This window comes from Bombina bombina, chromosome 7, assembly GCF_027579735.1.
Source record: "Bombina bombina isolate aBomBom1 chromosome 7, aBomBom1.pri, whole genome shotgun sequence".
NCBI lineage: Eukaryota > Metazoa > Chordata > Amphibia > Anura > Bombinatoridae > Bombina > Bombina bombina.
The window spans coordinates 589,277,652-589,295,742 of record NC_069505.1 but is presented as its reverse complement, the minus strand read 5'-3'; the positions used below and the strand labels follow the sequence as shown (position 1 = coordinate 589,295,742).

Genomic DNA, 18,091 nt, shown 5'->3' with positions numbered 1-18,091 from the left:
ACAGGCTAAAAGGCTTGCGGTACAGCTATACCGACAAGACTCGTAATGGCTGCGTTGCTGTTTTAACGCTGAAATGGCTAATTTTTTTTAGTGTTAAAACACGAACGCACAACTCATAATCTACCTGATTGTTAGTAAATACAAATGTTTGGATTTATATTGTTAAAACGAATGTAAAGGTTCCTTTACTAGAGGTGAAAAAGTATAACCTGCAGACTTATACTAACCTATAGCCCACTGAGGGGGTGCCGCTAAGTCTCCTATTAGCTCCGCCCTGTGCTATCAAGAAGTGTTGGGATTAGCACGGCTTCCTAGCGCACTATAGGTAAGTATTTTACCTATTAACTAAAAAAATAAAAAATAAATTATATACCTAAAATAAATAAATGGTATTTTATTTAGGGATTTATTAATCCCTTTAAATACATAAACTTATAAGCTGCCCTTGTATGCAAATCTTCTTATAAACCTGTATTTGTAGCTATCATAAAACAGATATGTGTTTGGTATCGTTATAAATATGTATAGGGATGAAGAAGCATGAAGCAAAAAGGAAGATACTTACATAAAATATGTTCAGTATTTTGGTCTGGTGGTGTCTACTTATAATAAAGCTTTAGAAGTTCTCAATTTACGTCTCAGTGCTGACTTCACATCTTTATTTTTTAAGCTGTATATCAAAGGGTTTAGTAAGGGGACCATAGCAGTGTTGAACAGAGACATCATCTTATTGTCATCCAAACTGTCCTTTGCAGAGGGCCTTATATATTGGAACGTGAGAGACACATAGAGAAGAATAACGACTGTGAGGTGTGAAGAACATGTGTAGAAGGCTTTACGTCTTCCAGAACTAGACCGTATCCTCAGGATGGCAGTGATGATAAATACATAAGAGATAAAGGTGAGCATGAAGGGGGGTTAAAGCCATGATAAACACACCTTCAGTGAAAACTAACATATAAAATGGAGTTGTGTCACTGCAGATAATTTTCAGAAGTGGTATAGCGTCACAGAAGAAGTGATTTATGATATTGGCACTGTAACAAGTGTATTGTGCCAGTAACACAAGATATGGCACGTTTTCTAGGAAACTGAGCACCCAACAAGAGAGGGCTAGCAGGACACAGACTGTATAGTTCATGATCATGTGATAACTCAGCGGATTACAGATGGCCACATAGCGGTCATAACTCATAGCAGTGAGTAGTAACAACTCATTAATAGTTAATGATGCAAATACATAAAATTGTGCAATACAAAAGGTATGAAACTGTATTGTGTCCAGATATGAAGATGACAAGAACCTTATGTAAGGTGACAGTTGTGGAGGACATATCCAGAATAGACAAGTTGCCCAGAAAGAAATACATGGGAGTGTGCAGGTGAGGATCCTGACAGACCAGCTGAAGAATAGTCATGTTACTGGTGATTGTCAGGAGATAGATGAACAGAACCACAACAAAGATTGGAGTCTGGAGGTGAGGAACATCTGAAATCCCTTTAATAATGAAATAAGTCACCATTGTCTGATTCATCACTTCCATACATATAGTTAAACCTATTGACAACAAGTGAATAAGTGATTTGCAATAAATATGCTTTTGGGGTTTACGATAAACATTGGTATTTTGATTAGCTAAAATACATAACTTAACATTTAACTTGTAATAAGTTAACTCTTATTAATAATCCTAAAAGGTAAAAAAAACAATTGAAAGTAAATATATTTTAGCCACATTAGTGGCTCATTTTTAAGAATTAGCTTTCAAAACATTTTCTTTTTTTCAATAATTTCACCAGCATAATTATACTGTTATAACAATGAAAAATGCACTTGGCGAAAATCCTTAGGGAGCACACTGCTAGCTAGACACGTGCAAAATTTAATTAATATTAACAAAGATCTTACATTATAGGATTGATTAAAATAACCTATTTTTCAATGTAACCAAACATACAACTCCTGTATGACTAAAATCTAGAATTTAGTGTATGACCGGCTGTCCATAACTGATTCATTAGTAATAGTGTGGCAGGATTGGACAGGGGATGGTGGACAGGGGATGGTGGACAAATGAATGGTAAGACCTCCTGTACATCATTATAAACAAAAGAGCTTATTAACCAAACATAACTCCTTCAACCCATTCCTGTAATACATGCCGTCACAAGTGTGAGTACATTGCTTTTTTTTATGCTTTTTGAATACATCTCCAGTCTCTAATTATACTATGAGTTAAATTGGATTAGATAATATCATGATCAATATATTTTATCAAAATGCCATACTTTGGCAACATTGTGCTGATGAAATTCTAACCCCTTAACAAGGTGAGGTCTTACCAATGATTTATATAATTATATACATAAATAAGATGTTTGCCGGTCCGGATGTCCTCTTCTTGCCGGATAGGAGGAAGACTTTGGAGCCTCTTCTGGACCTCTTCAGCACCGGATGCCAGGACGGATCGGTGATACCTGTTGAGGTGAAGACAAGGTAGGAAGATCTTCAGGGGCTTAGTGTTAGGTTTATTTAAGGGGGTTTGGGTTAGATTAGGGGTATGTGGGTGGTGGGTTGTAATGTTGGGGGGGGGTATTGTATGTTTTTTTTTACAGGCAAAAGAGCTGATTTTCTTGGGGCATGCCCCGCAAAGGGCCCTGTTCAGGGCTGGTAAGGTAAAAGAGCTTTTAACTCTATTAATTTAGAATAGGGTAGGGCATTTTTTTATTTTGGGGGTCTTTGTTATTTTATTAGGGGGCTTAGAGTAGGTGTAATTAGTTTAAAATTGTTGTAATATCTTTCTTATGTTTGTAAATATTTTTTTATTTTTTGTAACTTAGTTCTTTTTTATTTTTTGTACTTTAGTTAGTTTATTTCATTGTATTTATTTGTAGGAATTGTATTTAATTTATTTATTGATAGTGTAGTGTTAGGTTTTATTGTAGGTAATTGTAGGTATTTTATTTAATTAATTTATTGATAGGGAAGTGTTAGGTTTAATTATAACTTAGGTTAGGATTTATTTTACAGGTAATTTTGTTATTATTTTAACTAGGTAACTATTAAATAGTTCTTAACTATTTAATAGCTATTGTACCTGGTTAAAATAATTACAAAGTTGCCTGTAAAATAAATATTAATCCTAAAATAGCTACAATGTAATTATAATTTATATTGTAGCTATATTAGGATTTATTTTACAGGTAAGTATTTAGCTTTAAATAGGAATAATTTATTTAATAAGAGTTAATTAATTTCGTTAGATGTAAATTATATTTAAGTTAGGGGGGTGTTAGTGTTAGGGTTAGACTTAGCTTTAGGGGTTAATCCATTTATTATAGTAGCGGTGAGCTCCGGTCGGCAGATTAGGGGTTAATAATTGAAGTTAGGTGTCGGCGATGTTAGGGAGGGCAGATTAGGGGTTAATACTATTTATGATAGGGTTAGTGAGGCGGATTAGGGGTTAATAACTTTATTATAGTAGCGCTCAGGTCCGCTCGGCAGATTAGGGGTTAATAAGTGTAGGCAGGTGTCGGCGACGTTGAGGGGGGCAGATTAGGGGTTAATAAATATAATATAGGGGTCGGCGGTGTTAGGGGCAGCAGATTAGGGGTACATAAGGATAACGTAGGTGGCGGCGCTTTGCGGTCGGCAGATTAGGGGTTAATTATTGTAAGTAGCTGGCGGCGACGTTGAGGGGGGCAGGTTAGGGGTTAATAAATTTATTACAGTGGCGGCGGTGTTAGGGGCAGCAGATTAGGGGTACATAGGGATAATGTAAGTTGCGGCGGTTTGCGGTCGGCAGATTAGGGGTTAATTATTGTAAGTAGCTGGCGGCGACGTTGTGGGGGGCAGGTTAGGGGTTAATAAATATAATACAGGGGTCGGCGGTGTTAGGGGCAGCAGATTAGGGGTACATAAGTATAACGTAGGTGGCGGTCGGCAGATTAGGGGTTAAAAAAATTTAATCGAGTTGCGGCGATGTGGGGGGACCTCAGTTTAGGGGTACATAGGTAGTTTATGGGTGTTAGTGTACTTTAGGGTACAGTAGTTAAGAGCTTTATGAACCGGCGTTAGCCCAGAAAGCTCTTAACTCCTGCTTTTTTTCTGCGGCTGGAGTTTTGTCGTTAGAGCTCTAACGCTCACTTCAGAAACGACTCTAAATACCGGAGTTAGGAAGATCCCATTGAAAAATAGGATACGCAATTGACGTAAGGGATCTGCGGTATGGAAAAGTCGCGGCTGAAAAGTGAGCGTTAGACCCTATTTTGAGTGACTCCAAATACCGGCGGTAGCCTAAAACCAGCGTTAGGAGCCTCTAACGCTGGTTTTCACACGGCTACCGCCAAACTCTAAATCTAGGCCTTAGTTTCTAGAAAGTAACGGGCACTGCCATGTTGAAACCTAAATTTCCCTTATCCATTTTATTTTGCTAAAGATAATTTAGGCCAGATAGAGTGTGCAAGCAATGACTGACTATATAATAATTTTAAAATAACTATTTAACAAAGTTTAAAATCTCTTTAACATTCCAATATTCCATACAGCCATTGTTTACACACTTTATCTAATTTACCTAATATTCCTGAACAGAACAGATTAGATAAGTGAAACCTAGTTTTCAACATGGTGGTGCCTATTACTTTAAAGAAACTCAGGGAAATTGGAAAACACATAATTTTCCTAGATAAATTACAGGGACACAATAAACAGAGAACGTATATTGCAAACTATTTTTACTGCAATTAATGAAATATAATACAATCTCAAAGTGTATAATGTCACTTTAAAGGGGACAAGAAACACTAAACACATTTCATGCATCGCCCTCTAATCATGGGTGCTGCCATTTTGGAACCTAAGTTACACTACAGGTATCTGAAGGAGAGTTGCTGCACATGCGCAAATAGGTCATCATTAGAATGTGCTCAATACTATTCTTATAAAATGTATTTAGTGTTGAGGGTCACTTTAATATGGAATACTTAAAGGGATAGTAAACACAAATTAGTTCTTTCATGATTCGGATAGAGCAACAATTTTAAGCAACTTTCTAATTTATTCCTATTATCATTTTTTCTTCATTCTCTTGGTATCTTTATTTGAAAAAGCAGGAATCAAAGCTTTGTAACCGGCCTATTTTTGGTTCAGTGTGCTGGATAGGGCTTGCTGATTGGTGGCTACATTCAGACACCAATCAGCAAGCGCAACCTAAAATGGACCGCCTCCAAAGCTTTATTCCTACTTTTTCAAATAAAGATACCAAGAGAACGAAGAAAAATTGATAATAGGAGTAAATTAGAAAGTTTCTTAAAATTGCTGCTCTATTGGAATCATGAAAGAAAAAAATTGTGTTTAGTGTCTTTTTATGCCACTGTGAGATGCTCCACTTTTTTTAATATCAGGGCATGAAAATGCGCTGGTATTAAAGATGACCTTGCATTCGCATTGCACGGAAGCATTGCACTCACAAGAACGGCTTCCATAGGAGAACCTTGTTCTCATGCTGTGAGACACAATTACACTAGAACTAGGATAACAACAATTACACTTTGTGTTTTGTACTTATAAGTAAGAATCCAGTGTACTTAAATTACGCTTTACGCTGTGCATAGTTAGTACAATTTATTTCTGTGTAATTTGCATACAAAGTTGATGTTTTTGAAAAAATACGATTCATTACAATTTTAGATGCTCCTTAACAATACATTTTTTCACTGCTTATTTCTGTGTTAATGGTTCAATTATTCGTTTTATATGATGTTTAAATACAATTAGGGAAATTGAAGTAGCGGTGGCAGCTAGCAGGGGGTGTCAATCAACCCAATGTATAGGATCAAGTTGATTTCTGTCCGCGGCCTCAGAGCAGGCATAAAGGTTATGGAGTAGCGATCTTTAGATCACTGCTTCATAACATCTGTTTCCGGCGAGCCTGAAGGCTTGCGCGGAAACAGGGGCATCAAGCTCCGTACAGAGCTTGATAAATCGGCTCCAATGTGCTTAAAATACCTTGAAATGTCCCCATATTACAAAGATGATGAAAAACAAAACTGTGCTAATTAAACCAGGACCAATAACCTTCCATTGCTATACAGTTAAAGATAGATCATAGGATAACATGCACGGTAATTATTTGAAGGAGAATATACAAATTGCAAGACACTTACTTGTTATTTGAAGAGAAAGACAATACAGGTGGCCCTCGTTTTACAACGGTTCAATTTACACCGTTTCAGAATAACAACCTTTTTTCCCAGTCATGTTGACTGCTATTGAAAAAGCATTGAGAAGCAGTGCATTTATTAAAGATAGCCAGTTGGTGGAGCTGTCCGCGCTTGTGTTTGGCAGCAAAGCCAAGCAAGCTGAAATTAATCAGTTTAACCAAAACCTGAGCTATCGAGCAGATTATCAAAGGAAACAAGATCTGTCCTGTCTATAAATCAGTCCAGAATGCATAGAAAGAACTGGTTGGCAGAAAAATGCAAGTGAAGTCTGTGTACTGTGATTATTTTATTAGGTTTATAATGTTGTTTAGCAGATGTTTTTGTTCATTTAACTTAGTTTAAATTATATATTCTGTGTTGTGGTAATTATTTTATTAGGTTTATAATGCTGTTTAGCATTTAAAGTCTTCATTTCAAAGCGTTTAAAGAATAATGTATTAGGTATTACTTATGACAATTTTGGAGAGGGGCCTGGAACCTATCTCCCTTACTTCCCATTGACTTACATTATAAACTAGGGGTTTCAATTTACAACGACGGTTTTGATTTACAACCATTCCTTCTGGAACCTAAGCCCCGGCGTAAAACTGAGGGCTACCTGTATATTGAGAATCTATATTACAAGACATTAATATAGCAAGATGAGAGATCTGGCTTACATATATTTAGGAGTGCATTCATGAAGTACACAAGCAGACATGAATCCTGAAAAACTGGCTAACGAACATAAGTGAGACACTATATGGTTATAGCTGCATACTCATTAATAGTGTGCGAATTCACACAGAAAAATAAAAATGGGGGCGTCACATAGTGTACTCTGTATGATCCAAAAATAACCAAAACAACACGTTGTTTGTGTGGTTACTCACATATAGTCCATGGTTAAGTTGCATCCGGTAAAAATAAGGCAGCAATGTAGTATTAAGTTAAAATATTATTTATTAAACTTGTGTAATAACAAGATACATAAAATACGCTCAAATCAGAGCAACGTGTTTCTTAGCCCTTAAAACAGTTAGTCTGGCTATTTCATCAGGAAAATATTGTTTAAAGGATGACTAAAACCCCTAAATTTGTCTTTCATTATTCAGATAGAGTAGTGCGCCATTTTAAGCAACTTTAAAATTACTCCTATTATCAATTTTTCTTCGTTCACGTTGCTGACTTTATTTAAAAAGCAGGAAGGTGTGATGCATAGTAGCCGGCCCATTTTGGTTGAGAACCTGGGTTATGCTTGCTTATTGGTGGGTAAATGTAAGCCTCTAATAGCAAGCGCTATCCATGGTGCTGAACATAAAATGGGCTGACTGCTATGATTTACATTCCTGCTTTTTAAATAAAGATAGCAAGAGAACGAAGAAAACATTGATAATAGGAGTAGATTAGGAAAGTTGCTTAAAATTTGTTCTCTATCTGAATCATGAAAGAAAAAAATCTGAGCAGTGAGACAGGAATCACCGCAATTCAACCGATGATTGACACCCTCGCCTGCTGATGGGAGAGATTGGCCGCGAGTCTGGCAGGGGGGGGGGTCGGGGCGTTGCACCAGCAGCTCTTGTGAGGTTGCTGGTGCAATGCCTGAATACGGAGAGCGTATTGCTCTCCGCATTCAGCGAGGTCTTATGGACCTGATCCGCACTGTTGGATCAGGGTCCGCAAGACCTTTGTTTAAATTGCCTCAATATATCTAATAAATGATGTATAATACTGGCTAGTTGTTAACGGTAGGTGGGCATATCAAAGTGTGGGTTGGCATTCAGTTAACAAATAACTTTCCTAATCAGATATGAATAGTTTTACAATCCATTGTGGTTGGAAGCCAAATAAAAATCACCAAAAAAAACGCCAAGAATATATATATATATATGGACAGCCCGAAGCAATAATTACATCTAAATACTATTTTTGGTCATAGAATATAGAACTATCAAGCATCAGTGCCTGTTAGATTTTATTTTAGGAATCATTAAAATCATTTGATAATGAATGGTTGATACATTACTGGTGGACAAAATAAACTTAATGTATCAAATTACATTAAATTTAAGAGGATTTTAGTGATTCTTCCATAGGTCAATATTTAACGATTGTCATTTTGGCTTTTTTTTCTTTTCTTTTTTTTAAAATATTTTTACTAGAAATTCTCCAAACAGTTTGAGAACATTCATACAGTCAGTAATTGTAATATTAATTCTTATACACAACATAATATACCTCTAATGAGATGCAGATCTTCTCCACAATTTCAGTGTAATTTTCATACAGCTTGGTCAGACCTGTAACCGTTATTGCTTTGTGTTAAAAGGTGATGGAAGGGATTTGTATTTTATTCCATCATCAGAAAGTTCCTTTTTGATTCTTGGTTGTTGGTAAAATGTCATGATCAACCTTCTAATCCTCTTAAAGGTCTTTTTCAGGAGAAAGGTTTTATAATATTTCATCAACTCTGAGAGCAGGTGCAAACAGATAAATCCCAAATGTATTAATAATCTTTGATACATTTGAGAGCTTATACCAAGGTTTTTGAAACAATTAGTAATTCGGAGAATATCTCTAGAGGTAATGAAAGCCCATTACACAAAATATATCAAAACAAGGGTAAAAAAATTAAACAAATTGGCCATAGTTAATAAAACATTTTTCTTTTTTTTTTTTTGTATTTTTTTTAAGGTAATTTACTTTGTTACAACTTATAAAGAAAAACATTTTTAAAAAGACTGTACAGTTTGTATCTTTGGCTCCTCATTCTACAGCAGAATATTATGCCAACTTTTAATTTTTATTAGTAGAAATATTTTCTGTTTTCCTAAATTTATTTTAAAGTCCATCTTAAGTAAATGCAAATGCAGCTAATTTTTATAAACATTTAAAGGGACAATATACTATAAAATAGTTTTTCCCGTAATGTGTTTCCAATTACTTTTTTTACCAGCTGCAGAGTATAAAATGTATGAGATTTGCTTTTTTAAGGCTTATTTGTGTATATGAATTTTGTGTTTTAAAGCCACAACTTAATAAAATTGGTTGAGCTTGTAGGTATAATCAGATCTCATTACTTTATCACACTGTGTACATATACATGAGTCTTTATCTTATATATGTAGGTATAATCAGAGCTCATTACTTTATCACACTGTGTACATATACATGTGTCTTTATTTTATATCTGTAGGTATAATCAGATCTCATTACTTTATCACATTGTGTACATATACATGTGTCTGTGTCTTATATCTGTAGGTATAATCAGATATCATTACTTTATCACACTGTGTACGTATACATGTGTCTTTATCTTATATCTGTAGGTATAATCAGATCTCATTACTTTATCACATTGTGTATATATACATGTGTCTGTATCTTATATCTGTAGGTATAATCAGATCTCATTACTTTATCACATTATGTACATATACATGTGTCTTTATCTTATATCTGTAGGTATAATCAGATCTCATTACTTTATCACATTATGTACATATACATGTGTCTTTATCTTATATCTGTAGGTATAATCAGATCTCATTACTTATCACACTGTGTACATATACATGTGTCTTATCTTATATGTAGGTATAATCAGATCTCATTACTTTATTACATTATGTACATATACATGATTCTTTATCTTATATCTGTAGGTATAATCAGATCTCATTACTTCATCACATTGTGTACATATACATGTGTATTTATCTTATATCTGTAGGTATAATCAGATCTCATTATATTATCACATTGTGTGCATATACATACTTTTTATCTTATATCTGTAGGTATAATCAGATCTCATTACTGTATCACATTTTGTACATATACCTGTGTCTTTATCTTATATCTGTCCATAAACCAATCACCAATACTTGGAGAGAACAATGGAAAAGTAACATTTTATTACCTTATCTATATACCCCACTGGGAGTGTAATATCTTCTACTGGCTGTGTTAACACAGATTGGCCTTGAGGTCAAAAACTTTCAGGATGGGTGGGGATACCACAGGATAAATCAACTGTCAGTATATACTAGAGTTATAATACAATTTATTTATTATTATTCTTTAAAATAAGTCAGTACACAAACACCATTGTCCATTGGGCTTAAGAACACCTAGAATAGGATTGTTATAAGAGCTATGCACCTGTCTGATAATACCTCTTTCTTCCAAGTTCCTTATGATTTCTGCAAGAGAATCATATGAGGCTAAAGGAAGTCTGTATTGTTTAACAAATACAGGTGGTGCATTGGGATCAGTTTGAATTCTTGTCCAAATGTGCAATCCCTAGTAAAAATATCCTTGTACTCCATCAGGAGTTCTCGTAGCTGTCAGCATTCATCATCACTGGAACAGCCGTTAGCTAAGGATATTTTCTCTTCGACTATTTGCTGAAATCCTGGAAAGATTTCAGGCTGTCCTATCTCATAGGCTTCTTCCAACCTAGAGGTGAGATCCCCCTGATTATAATTTACATTGCCCCCATGATTCTGGGCATTAGGGTATTCTTGCTCTTTGATCAGCTGATCAAATACTAGAGAGGCTTCTTCAATTTTACAGATGCCTTCCTCTGAGCTGAAGGAAAAAATAGACTGAATTGTAAATAGTCCCTCTGGCATAGATGCAAAGGATTGTTCTGTTAATTGTTCTTCAGTTAAGTATCCTTCAAGTATTAGCCCAATTACATTATTCTGGAATCCAAAAGTGTAAAAACTTGATTCCAGCACATATCCTATGGTAGTTCCCTTGGATAAGGTGATATCCTGTGGGGTCATGTTATGCACAATAACATGTATTGGAATAGTTCCAATATTTACCATAGGAGTATAGTCCATTGTTATACCCAGATTTTGTATTCTATGGGAGAGGCAAATTATTGTTTCATAAGTTTTTAATTTCTGACTTCTTTTTACCTGTAAGGATAAGTGGAATTTATAAGTCCCAGCAGAAATTACAACATCCTTAGACATATGCATATTCACAGCATATGGCAATTGCTGATTTGATTTCAGGGCTGTATTTTTATCCTGAAATATTTCAGGGTCCCCCTTTAACCTGCTCCATAGGCAAAGGTTAATCAAATCTATTTGCTTTACCAAGGTCATGCACTTGCATAGGGATAAATAGATCATCCTTAAAATGAATGATCTCCTCCTTTAGGGGATTTAGGGTCCCCCTTGTGGAGGTACATGGCTAATACATCGCTGTCTAAGGAAATATTCATTATCTTTCCAGGCAAAATTTTAAAAGTATTACCATCAGAGCCACTTAAAGGAGTCTGATCATCTATTTGTAGGATAGTGATTTCAGGTACAGAAAGGTACAGAGTAATTCCTGAAATGAATTTCCACAGCATCTGGCTTCTCTTCCACCACATGACAGTTATGTCGGGTGTGAGATATACCGGACCACTCATAATTAATAGGCCTTTTTACTTGTGACCAAATTACATTATTTATGCAATCAATTATGGTGCTTAATCGCTTCAGGAGATCACTACCAATTATCAAACGATCAGTTGGCAGATCCACTATAATTACAGGGTGTCTTATTACCCTGTTCCCCAGCCTTAGTTTTAACCATGCCGTACCAAAGACTTTGAGAGAGTCAACCCCCACACCTATTAGTGAACTGTCAAATTCTTTTAGTTTAGGTTTCTGGGGTGTTAGCTCATTTAGCTGTGTGTAGTACCTGTGGGAAAAAATAGTTGCCTGAGATCCAGTATCAATTAATCCCATGATAGGATTAGCATCTAAATCCTGGAGCTCAGCTAATACATAATATCTCCCTGAAGTTTCTACCATTTCACAAATAAAATTAGCATGATTACATATCTGTGGGCTTCGCCACATTTTACCTGTATTTGCCACGTTATTTGATGCAGAAGAAACTTAATTCTTACCAGTCCTTTCCTCTGTAATAGGGTTGACAGGGTTCTGGTGTACTGCATCTGTGGGAATAAGGTTATGAGAAAACTGCAAAGGAAGAGAGTTTCCCGGCTGAGGCGGCTTGTCATCACAGCTAAATCGTCCGTTCCTGGGCTGTAGGGAGAGAACATGATTAGTACCATTATTGACATTTATTATTTTAATTGGTATATCTCTCCCCTCTCTTTCAGGTATTACCGCAGTATTTATGACTGTGCCTGTGGCCCACTGCTGGCCACTGGCTGTACCCCTAAAGAAGGATTATCAGGGTTCTGAGCCGTCAAAGCTTGACTCATATTAGTAAATAGTGTACATAATTGACTTATTTGCATACTGAGTTGGCCCACTTGAACAGACAAGCCATTTTTAACCTATACACCGATTTTTTGATATCCCAGGGTATTGATTCCTGGATCCTTGGGATCCCTCAGAATCATAGCTATTGTTCCTATTTTGACATGGTTGTCTTTGGAGTTCAACTTGTTCAGTGTTAATGTCTTGGGGAGCACTATTTACTTGGGGTGTCTGGTTACCCTGAGAGTGTTTTCGCCACTTTCGATATTTATTTTTATGGGGGTACTGATAACCTTGTGGGTTTTCATCTCTTTGAGGATAACTATTTGTTTGGGTATGCCCCCCATTTTGAGTATATTCTCTCTGCACCTTGGCCCGTGATGGGGGAGGGGCAGAGTTAAAACTTTATAGGGAAGGCCTGTTTTCTCGGGTCCCTTCTGCATAAGTTTTCTTGTTAGACTTCAAATTGAGGGGGTTAGCTGACACCCTAGTTTCTGCCACAATTTTGGGGCTGGGCCTTGGTTCCTTTTTAACCCCATTTTCGCTGTACTGCTGCATAGAGTATAACTTTGTACTCTCTTTGATCAGCCAGTCCAATGAGCAAAGCTCATCAAAATCTCTAGCCAAATTAAGCTTGATGTGCGTGGACAATGCTTCGTAAAATAAATTCACAAATTCTGAGCTTTCAAATATGGGGTAGTTTTTGGCCATACTGTATGCACTTTTCAGTACAGAAAGGAATTTTATAAGGCTTTGATTTGCGCCACATTTTAAACCATATACAGCTATTTTCGCTGCGGTTTTGGTGCCATATTTCCCGAATTCTTTTTTGCACTGATTTTTCGTTTCACTCCAGGAATGAATATTCATATCCTTGAGTGAAGCAAAGAATTTGTGATGTTTATCCTCAAATACCCAGGGCAGAAATTAAATTTTTGACCACTCACTAGTAACATTCATTATGGATAAAGCATTTTCATAGTTCTCTAAGTGGTCAATTATAGAAGTGGTTCCGTTTTTGGAAAATGTAGGTACTGCATCCATTAAAAAAGTAATTATTTTAGGGGTGTCATATACCTTATTAGACTATCTTGGGCTTTCCTAGGGACCTTCTTGTTAGGGTTGGAGCATTCCTTAAAGATAATAATATCTACTGCAGTGCCTCCAAATAACATATCACTATATACTAGGGTTATAATACAATTTATTTATTATTATTATTTAAAATAATTCCCAAATAAAATGTATATACTAAACAATTGAAATGAATAATTATTCCTAAATTCTTTAGAATAGTTAATATTTATATACACATTGAAATATATTATGTAGAAACCAGATTATTAATCAAATTATACACACTTATGCTATTCTAATATTTTTACAAAGATCATTAAAAAAATATACCTTTAAAATTAACCTTGCTCACAATGAATCACATTAAAATACCACAATAAAACTCCAACCACACTAAAAAATCTTTACGCTCCTAACACCAAGCAGTTACCATTCTTAAAAAAAATGCTTTAAACAAATTTTACAATTTTCAAAAGGCACAATTCTGCTGGGAGGTGACTTTAACATCCCCCTCCAACCAGATATGGATAGCTCAAATCCACACCCTAAAACACTAAGAAGTACCACTAGGCATCTATGGAAAAGTATGCGAGACCAGAATTTGTATGACATATGGAGACTCTTAAACCCTTCTAGAAGGGATTATACATTCTTTTCTTCCCCCCACAAATCTTATAGTAGAATTGATTATTTCCTGGTAAATCAAAAAGGCCTATCAGCCGTTTCCTCCACCAAAATCACACACACTGTATGGTCTGACCACTCTGCAGTAATACTGCAACTCAAATGGCCCACAGCACCATCAAGCACTTACCTCTGGAAACTAGAGGATAACTTGTTAACAGCTCCTGAGTTGATCTAAGATAGAAAAGCTAATACCGGAATATTTTAAGTTTAACTCGCTACCTTACTCAAACCCTTTTGTGGTTTGGGAGGCCCACAAATGCTATATTAGAGGGGAGTTTATTAAGAGAAAATCCTACATTACAAGACTCGCTAGACACCACTATCAGAAATTAACTGATAACCTCTCTAAGATAGAATACGAACACAAAATTAACCCCACTGACCAACAACTGCAAGCTAAATTAGAGGAGACAAGGTAAGCAGTTCAGGATCTCCTAATAAAGGAATGTAACCATATAGCAATAAACACTAGGCAAAAGTTCTACTTCGAAAATAATAGAGCAGGGAAATTATTAGCCAGGGTGTTAAAACTTAAAAAATTAAAGAGCTTTGTACACAAGCTAAAAACTCCCAATAATGACAAGGTGCACTCTACCACAGACATCCTTGCCCAGTTTCATACATACTATTCCAAGCTTTATAATCTGAAGGCCAATTCTCCACACACCAACACTAACCATGAAGGCAAAACTTATCTCCAGAACTCCCTGATGTCAAAAAACTCAAAGTCACAAGAACGTGACTTAGAGACCCCGATCACTCCAACAGAAATTACGATAGCCCTCAAACAGATGCCGATAGGAAAAAGCCCAGGCCCAGATGGGTTTACTGTACAATACTACAAAAAATTTCTCCCCTTATTATTACCCCACTTATGCTCCATATTTAATCACACTAATCATGAGAATCCTTCCCCCCCCCCCTTCATGCTAGAGGCATATATAACGGTTTTACCGAAACCAGGGAAGACACCAGACATACCAGCTAACTTTAGACTCATATCACTTCTGAACGTCGACATTAAAAATACGCAAAAAATTCTGGCAAATAGAATTAATAAACTACTCCCCCAAATAATCAATTTTAACCAAGTTGGCTTTGTCCCCCACAGGGAAGCCAGGGACAATACCATTAAAGTCATAAATTTATTAGAATACTCCCAAACCCACAAAATCCCCACAATGTTTTTGACCATAGACGCAGAAAAAGCCTTTGATAGGCTAGATTGGCAGTTTCTAAAAGACACTATGTTACAGTTCGGCTTTAGCCAAACATTTGTAGACAAAATATTTTCTTTATATAATATACCTAGGGCCCGAATTAAGGCAAATGATTCATTGTCAGACCCCATTTTAATTAATAATGGCACGAGACAGGGATGCCCTCTCTCACCCCTCTTGTTTATTATGGCTATGGAAGTTTTTGCCCATAACATTAGGAAAAATAAAAATATCACAGGCCTAAACATAGGACAAAAACAATATAAAATATCCCTTTACGCGGACGATGTCCTATTCTCAATAACTAACCCGGAAACATCTCTACCTGCTCTCATGGAAGAAGTATCGGAGTATAGCAGATATTCTAATTTTAAAATAAATCCCTCCAAGTCGGAATTCCTAGGAATAGCGATGGAAAAAAACCACATGATTCAAACAATAAATACAAAATACCAATTTACCCCACAACACTCCACACTAAAATACCTAGGAATACAGCTTGCAAAAAACAAGGGAGCCCTCTTTACACTTAATTATCAGACCATGCTCAAATTGACACAGAGTTAAATAACTGGCAACACAAACACCTATCCTGGCTAGGCAGAATTCATGCCTACAAGATGAGCATACTACCTCGCTTTTTATATTTGTTCTAGACTGTGCCAATACAACTATCACCTAGTTACCTAACTACAATACAAAATATAGCCAACACTTTCATATGGGGTCATAAAACGCCACGTATCTCAAAAAACACACTATACCGAAATCGCACTAATGGAGGCCTAGGTGCCCCTAATCTCAAATATTACGCGCAAGCAGCACAATTAACTAAAATAGTGGACTGATGCAAAAATGAGGAAAACAAAGAATGGGTAATCCTAGAACATGACATAGCAGGCTCAAACAGCTTGGGGAGTGCTTGCTGGCTACCCACACAGTTACGACATCTCGCTAATCCCACTCCCGCACTAATCCAAGATACACTCTCAACATGGGGCAAACTTGCATCAACACAAAAGGGAATATCGTCAATCCCTTCCCCGCTACTACTCCACTCCTACATAACCCAAAATTTCCAATACTTCTAGATACTTCCATAGGCAAACCATACAATATCCATACACACCTACCATGCTACACAATACAGGAAAATGGAAAACTTCTACCTAAATCATCGCTGTTAGAGAAAAACATCCCCCTGTTTGGTAGGTGGCTTGAATATTTACAGCTCACACATTTTATCACGCAAAATAAAGATAAAGGCCAATTAACCAGGAATCTAACGCCCTTCGAGACTTTGTGTTGGACACAAACATCTATGAGAGGAACCCTCTCTCTAATCTGCAAAAATCTAATTGCCATACATTCCAATAACCTCCCGCTTACACAAAGTCATGGGAAGTGGAACTTGGCCTAGTAATCCCATTAAAAGATTGGAATACAATATTTATACAAATGGGCAGGTCCCCTTCCTCTATGTCTATAACCGAGACAAATATGAAAATTTTATGCCGCTGGTACTTACATCCTAGCAGACTAGCTAAAATATACGCACAAGCAGACCCCATGTGCTGGAGGGGTTGTGGTCACCACGGGACCCTGGCTCACATTTGGTGGGATTGTTCAACACTCAAACCTTATTGGAAAGAGCTACATAAAGAGATAGAAATAGCTTTAAATTTAAAGATCCCATTCGATCCTCTGATCCTGCTATTCAATAAACCTCCCAAACTTAAATGCAAGTATAAACTAATGTTACTCTACATAATGCTTAGTGGAGCCAAACAATTAATACCTCGCTATTGGAAATCCCCACAAATCCCCATAATACAAAGCTGGAAACAAAACGTATCCAGATTACTAGAGCTTGAGAAATATCACTATCAAAGGTCAGGCAGGCTAGATTTTTATCATGCAATGCTTTTATTTTGGGAGGAATACACTCATCTGCAATAATTGCTCAGAAAATATGTAGGCACAGCAGTTTGGTCCAGGCAACTCAAATATATACCCTTTGAAAATGTTGCAAGCACTGATCTTGGTATTAACACGACTCGACTTGATTAAAGATAGCGTATAAAGAAATGTACCTTTATTTACTGTAACTTCATTTGTTTTCTTTTTATTGGTTTCTGTGATAATCTAAAACCTTTCCCAGTTAGATAGAGTTATACATATAAGATTTATAACAATGCAAGAGACAAAAAGACAATTTTATGAAACTTCTTTGTTATAACGGCAGCGTGATAACAGAACTATTGACATCATTGTAGGCCGGTTCGAACGTAGCAACTGATCTACATCAAGAAAGATAAAAATGTACGTCCTCTTATGGTTTCATGTTAGAAATGTATGACGTGAAATGTAAAAACATTACTCTTGTTTCCTTTTCATTTTCTGTTAACTCTTATATTTTTCAATAAAACTTTTTTGAAAAAAATAAATAAAAAAATACCACAATAAAATACCAGAATATGGATCCCTAACTTTACAGTGTTTAGATAAACAATATACCAAGATACTTCACACAATTCTTACTGGATTTCAATAGATTTAAGATAATTTTTAGACAAGTATAATTAAGTTATTTAGCCCACAAATGATTCTATATAATTTCAATTAAAAACACCAGAAATTATATATATTATTAATGCAAAC

The 18,091-nt window shown here is 36.0% G+C and overlaps 1 pseudogene; it reads right to left on the bottom strand.

The window, feature by feature from the left end:
* Positions 1-603: 603 nt before the first annotated feature.
* LOC128636618 (olfactory receptor 6C1-like) lies at positions 604-1,544 on the bottom strand (annotated as a pseudogene).
* Positions 1,545-18,091: the final 16,547 nt, after the last annotated feature.